At 40.8% G+C, this 7,134-nt stretch overlaps 1 protein-coding gene across 1 annotated transcript in view; it reads left to right on the top strand.

The window, feature by feature from the left end:
• The window catches only part of stxbp6 (syntaxin binding protein 6 (amisyn)), a 61,837-nt gene extending 55,430 nt beyond the window's left edge, over nucleotides 1-6,407 (top strand). Inside the window, exon 8 of the transcript XR_013287468.1 lies at nucleotides 6,258-6,407. The gene's annotated coding sequence lies outside the window, so the exon portion shown is untranslated. The remainder of the gene's footprint in view (nucleotides 1-6,257) is intronic.
• Nucleotides 6,408-7,134: the final 727 nt, after the last annotated feature.

Raw genomic sequence — 7,134 nt, 5'->3', positions numbered from 1 at the left:
CATGTCATGTGATTCAGACATATGATGTCATTGAACTCCCCGAGCTGACAGGGCGACATGAAGATTGTGTGCGTGCATGTGCCTTTTGGTGAATAATGTGCCTGTTAGCCAAGAAGACGACAAGGAGAAGGATGGAAAAGAGGGGTCATGGTTGTCTAGACTTTGTCATAAAATGATGCAAAAGACCCCCACAAACATTTACTGTCACTTGGGAAATGGTTGCGTAAGAATGCACCATTGAATGGTATATTTTTCTATATCAATCCGTCCATAGAAAGGAACAGCTTGTGATCTATTCATCAATCACATGCCCCAGTAGGTGCTGCTGTTTTGGTGAGCAACTGGCTCAGTTTTGTCGAAAAAAAGGAGCAGTTTCCTTTTGTACGCTGGGTGAAATTAAGGCGGCCATTTTATTCGTCTTCAGCTGCACGCATCTGTCCACGTGATGTCAATCAGTGGGCGGTGTCGTTTGTAGCGGCGTCTGCTAGTCTGCCTCAGTAAGCCATTGGTCAGTTTTGACGGCGTCATTTATACCTCATCTGTGGATTCAAGTCATGCCTTGCTGAGATGATGACATTTTGAAATGTAAAAACAAAAACACAGTCAGCATTTGGCTTGACCTTCCAACCCCCAGTGAGTTAACAACCTCTTGTAACAAACGGCTTTGTTCATCTTACCACAACACGAACGCGTCCGTATGCAATTAGGCGCTATTGTTTCGCCCCTTTTGAAACTGCTTGTTTTGCGTTCATGTAAAAAAAAAAGCTATTGATTTCCCCAGCCCCCTCCCAGCTCGATCAATAGCTGTCCGGGACAAAGCATGTGAACACGCAGCTGCAAATCAGGCTACAAGGCTTTTTAATGTTTTTTTTTTCTTGTTTTTTTTTTTATGTGATTTATTTATTTATTTTTTATTTTTTTGGGAAAAACAGCACTCAATGGTGTCTAATACTAAACGTTAGCATCCCGAGTGTTAGCATTTAGGTTGAGCGCTTACTTTAAATCAGTGGAGAGTGGAGAGTTAAAAAAACTAAATAAAATCAAAAAAGTGCATATACAAAAGGCCAAAATGCCCCCCCCCCCCCCCCCCCCCCCCACCCACCAATAAACTCAAGAAACTGCAAGCCAGTAATCCGCTTTTGAGGCTCCACATATAATATACTCACAGTACTGTATTATTTTTTGTTGAACCACAAAAACATGGCAAGATTGTCAAGGAAGAAACAGATGACCATAAAGCGCGCAAACGCGTGAAAATGAGAAAAAGCGAAAACGTAGAGATACTGTTGGCAATTATTATTGATCGTCCGTTCACTCACTACAGCTGTGCATTTCCGTGACAGAGGCTCTCCATGCTTTGCTTTCTGTCCACAGGTAAATGACATGTCTGCAATGTCTGCAATTATCCCCTTGTGCCAAGTTATCAAAACATGTATTGTATAGAATTGACTAAAAAGTAGCTTTTAGTCTTTATATATATATATATATATTTTTTTTTACTTCCACATATTTAAAGGAATCAAATTACTACTTCTTTTACCACATTTTTTTCCCTTCATTTTAAATATGTATATCTGCTCTTCTGTTTAATTACAGATTGTGAGTACTTTTGTCACCTCTGCTTGCTTCATACTAATATTAGCAGTTATTACTGTCCTCCACCACCTCCATATTTTTCCAAGTTTTAATTACTCTTGGATTTAAAAGTTGGGCGCAGTTTTAATAACTGAGCTTTTCTGCCTGACTTCATTGCCAAGTGTAATTAAATATTCATTGTATGAAAATCAGTTGTGAGGGTAATTTAGGTGCCTGTTAATGTACACGCTAATCTGACAGCTGTCGTCAGCCATGTGAATCCATCCACTGTGTGTATTTAAGTCTGAGTTTTGTGTATGTACTTCAAGATGCGCGTTGCTTACAGTGTAGTGTGTGACGCTGCAGATTACTCGGTCTTGAAGATGACTTGACTTGACTTTTTCTGATGATATGATATGATGTGACGACGCGGCTGCTGTTCCATCTGCTTGAGTCCTTATGGGGGGAAATACCAGGACTTGATTAGAAGTCATGATACCATTTATCTTTCCAGCTCACAGGTGCTGACTTGTAAAGATAATTTCAACGAGGGGACTGGAAAGTATGTGGCTTAAACCTTTAGGTACAGTCAATGTTGGCTTTTGCCATGTGCTCTGTGTAGCCACTCAAGCCTCTGTAGTAGAGGGTAAGAGCTCGAGCTCCACCTTTTAGGCAGGTACTGAGAGTTCACTGCAGGGGTGACGAAAGACAAAGTTTCAGCAAAAGATGGATGTCGAGATAGTTGAAAGTGGCTTTTAGACATCTACCATAAAACTTAAGTGGTAACTTTCTGCAGCACCATGCAGTTGCCGGTAACCGCTTCGTTTCATCAAGACTCATATTTACATATCTCTCTCGTCCTTGAGGACATGCGCTTTAATAGTTCCGTCCAGTTCACATCTTCTCGATGTGTGGACCGTCCGCTAATCTTTTGCATTGAGGACATGCGCTGTAATAGTTCCGTCCAGTTCACATCTTCTCGATGTGTGGACCGTCCGCTAATCTTTTGCATGTACAACATTATTTTAATGGTGCCATTAAATGACATCATCCCTCATAGAATAGAGACTGCAGGGATGTCGTGTCCTTGACCTGTTGGCTTCTGCACTTGTTATATGCTTGCAAGGGAGATACTTTGCTCTGTTTACATTTCTTTTGGTATTGTATCCATCTGTCTGTCTGTCTGTCTGTCTGTCTGTCTGTCTGTCTGTCTGTCTGTCTGTCTGTCTGTCTGTCTGTCTGTCTGTCTATCTATCTATCTATCTATCTATCTATCTATCTATCTATCTATCTATCTATCTATCTATCTATCTATCTATCTATCTATCCATCCATCCATCCATCCATCCATCCATCCATCTATCTATCTATCCATCCATCCATCTATCCATCTATTTATCTAATCGTAGATGATAACTAGCTAGGTCGCTAGCAAGCTATCCACTATCTACCAATTATATTTATCTCTATCCATCTATCCATCTGGATCTTAGTTTTTAAGGGAAATTCAACATTTTTATTCAAAGGATGTACACATTGTCATCATAATATTGTTCACGTGTGACACCCTCAACTTTCATGTTGATATTTGCGGTCAACGGAAGCTAATCCTAAGTGATAAGTGATGCAAACACAAAGAGATGTTCATGGATGAGACAATTCAATCTTGTAGGACAGAGCAGAGATTTTTATTTTTATTTTTTATTTTTGTATTGCGTTTCCGAATCATTGCTTCATGTAAATATGTCAAAGAAATTGTTTCAGTAGCCATAAAATTTTGAAACACGGGCCCGTAAAAGAGAGCACAATTGTTTTCGGGACACGCACTCACTCACACGCAAAAACTCAAACACAAACACGCAAATACACACACAGACAAAAACGGACTCACACAAAGCCTGTGAAGATGCAAACAAATACATGAACCCAGCAACACACACCCACACACCCCCCCCCACACACACACACACCCTCACCACACAGACAAACACTCACACTATCATCCACGCAAGCACACGCATACAAAAATGCCCACACCCCAAAGCGCACATGGAACAAAACAAAAAAAAACACCCACAAATGCACACATAAAAAACCCACTAACACAAATCTGGCCAGCTCAGCTTGCTCTTCATCACTTATTCACCAACACAGCAACACTGCGACCAGGCGCATCCTCTCGCCAGAACATTTCTTCTCAGCATTCCTCAATTTCCCCCACTAAGCTCTTTTCTTTAACGATGCAACGCAGCATCCATGCTAGATGATAATAGCGACGGCTAGCATGTTGTTACGGTGTCAAATAATGCTGAGAGGAGGAGATGTTGGCGTAACTAAATACACAGAAATGGACATGGAGTCATGTTTAAAACCGTGAAGGTGAAATCCAGAAGATTAGCCATTAAGTCTTTCTGTGTGGTTTTCTTTTGCTTTCTACACCAGGGTTGTGCAACTTAATGCACTTTAAACGAACTGTCAACGGTTCTTGTGGGAAGGAAAAAAAAGTTGCTTATTTACGTTTGTACGTTTCGGCAACTATTTAATTGGCTGCTGTACCTTTTCTGCCGTGAGACCGTTATTATAGTTTAAGCGTGTTTATGGTGCCCGTAGTTCATTGACTGTCGTGTTAAATTTGTTGTACGTCGTAAACATGAAACCGTGACTGTGATTTGTGTGTGCAACAGTAACATTTTGGTGGACGTGTTTCATCTACCTTCTTCAATATGGCGATACATTTATATCAAACATTTAAACGGGGTTTCTGATGTCTATGGCGAGGTCATGTGTGTCACGGCTGTATCCAGTCGGCCTTTGCATTTACCTCCCCCGGGCTGGGTGAGTGGCATACACCGCCGTAAAACTCCTTCCCTTCCTGTTAGTCACATGGCTGCAGAACATGGCTCTCCAAATGGCTTCTTGCAGTGCTTGTTTGACTTTGATGGACATATTTTCTCATATTTAACTACAACCACCAGTACCCCGTTTCCCTCTAATAGGAGGAATGCATCTTCTTAAGATGAATAAACACCTCCCTCAAATAAAACCCAGCAAGAGAAAAAAGGCGGCTAGTAGCTGTCGTCATTTCACATATACTCATGTTCAAAAGTATTAACTTTTGGGCCTATTTTATCTCTGTTGCTAACAAAAGCAGCAGCTCCACAAAGACGCACAAAACCTTTCTGAAGCTTACTGCATGTTGAAATTGAGTTCCCTGTATAGTATTAAAGATGACTGAGATGTGAAGACAGCTTTGCAATAGACTCTAAGACTGCCCTGATTGTGGTCACTCCACAATGTTTTGTGCAACGTCCAAAATAGTTATTTGCATTCTCTCGCTTGCTAAATCAGCAGCACCTAATGAAGCAGTATCAGATGATTTTTAAATTCCACACAGACATTTATTTAAAGAACATTAGTGGACTCTGTCTGTTGGTGGCTCCACAGTGTTGTTTGCATCATCCAAAATTGAGCTTTTAACTCTGTTGCTAACCAAAACAGCAACACCTAACACAAACCATACTAAAAATGATCTTATGTTCCATGGGCATGGCATCAGTAAAGATGATTTGCATTCCTGGAGACTGCCGTGTGGTCACCCCACAATGTTGTGTGTTTTTTCCATGGAAGTCGTTTGAAGCTTAAAAGCCTCCCCCTTCTGCAGTTGATTCGAAAAACTGCCCCTGGCCTGTGTTTGTGATGACATCATATCTTTTCACATGCTTTCTTCACTCTGCTCACAGTTGAACATTTTCATCTTTCCACTCGGTGTTTTTGATATATGGCCAGCTCAAGCAGTATCGACGCTTCAATAAAAAAGTGGATGTTTGCTCATTACTCACCGTGGCTCATACAAGCTACTGTATGTGAGACGGGTTTACAACACACTATGTATTGTGTTGTGTTGGAGGGAAAAAGTGCACGTTGTAATATTTCGCTGCACTCCCACTAAGATGTTTAGAAATTCAATGTTGTCTACACACTGGCAGTATTTTAAAATGTATTTATCTTAAGCTCATAGGAAATATTGTTCACATATACATTAAAGAGTTAACTATAGGGACCATTTGAACTCTGTTGCTAACCAAAACAGCAGCACATAAACATATGAACAGTCAGAATGAAGAGCATGTTGTAAAGGAGTTCCCTCAAGATGATTATGTGGCTGCTGCATCCTTAACGACAATTAGCATTCCACTCGGTGGATGTGGTCTTCCCACAATGCTGTGTCCAAAGTAATCATCAGAACGCTGTTGCTAACCAAATTAGAAGCAAGTAAACAACATTAAACGTGATCTTGTGTTATATGCGGACAGCCTCTTTTAACAATTCGCATTCCAGTAGATTCCCGACATGCGTCTGTCCCACAATGTCGTGTGCATTGTCCATAATAGTCCTTTGAAGTCCATTGCTAACCAAGAAAGCAGCACCTATTGAAGCACGATAACATTATGAAAGGTGAGGTCATGATAAGTGGAGGCGGTGTTTTTGACAACAATTATCATTCCTGCTAACTTTGATGTATGGTGTGTACATTGTACATAATAGTCGATTGAACTCTGTTGCTAACCAGAACAGCAGTACTTGCCATATTTATTTAGTATATAGACTTCTCGCCCAATAGATAGTTGTCACATGAATATTTATGTATTTATTTATTTACAAAGCATGCATTCCTGCTGCAGGATTGGGCATGATGTGCTGCATGGCTCCCAAACATGAAAAACCAACCTTAGCAAGGAAGTAGCCTCCCTGCTTGAGCCGTTGCCGCTTAGCATCTGTTCAACCTTGAGGGATCGATGGCGAGGCGCTACATCCGAGCCGGGGCTCATAAATAACAATGAAGGATGCGGCGGTGGGCAGCGGGGGGTCGTCACACGACACCCACGCAGACAACCCTCGCTCACACAAGTGGAGATTACACCGACCTGCTTCCACCTCCTCCTCCCTTCCACTTCTTCTACGAAAGAGTCCATCTGGTCGCTACCGAGCTATCATTGCATCACTGCCATCTCATTTTTGTACATTTACTTCAGTTTTTATAAAAACCTGTTTTTTGTTGTTGTTTTTTTACATTCTCTTTTATTATGTTTCATGTTTTTATATCTAATTCAAATTGACATCGCATTGTTGTAGAATGCAATTTTATGCACATTTATGCCACAATTTTTTTCAGTTGTCTTGGTGAGTGCTTTTGTAGACAGGTGCTTGGCGCAAAAACGGGCAAAAATCGCCATTTTTGGTAGTCAAGTCGAGTGTATCGTGTTTGGGATCGCGTTGTGCCTCGCTGGTGTGACAAAGAGTAGACTAGATTTTAGATTTAGATTTTTTTTCAATGCTAAAACTTAATAGCCATGTTATGTCTCTATAAATTTAGGACTAATACTACTTCATAAGCTGCAAATTGGATACAAACATTTAAGGTTATTTAAAAAGAATGGGCCCTTATACCTATTTTAGCTGGCAAGCTGAAGAATACTATAAATATCCAAACACAATGGATGCACTTCTCTTGATAGCGCGCACAACAGGGTGCTATTCGCAGTTAGCCCATTTCCAAAC

Source organism: Festucalex cinctus, chromosome 12 (genome assembly GCF_051991245.1).
Source record: "Festucalex cinctus isolate MCC-2025b chromosome 12, RoL_Fcin_1.0, whole genome shotgun sequence".
NCBI classification, from domain to species: domain Eukaryota; kingdom Metazoa; phylum Chordata; class Actinopteri; order Syngnathiformes; family Syngnathidae; genus Festucalex; species Festucalex cinctus.
Note: the sequence above shows the minus strand (reverse complement) of the source record. Positions and strands in the feature narration are given on the sequence as shown.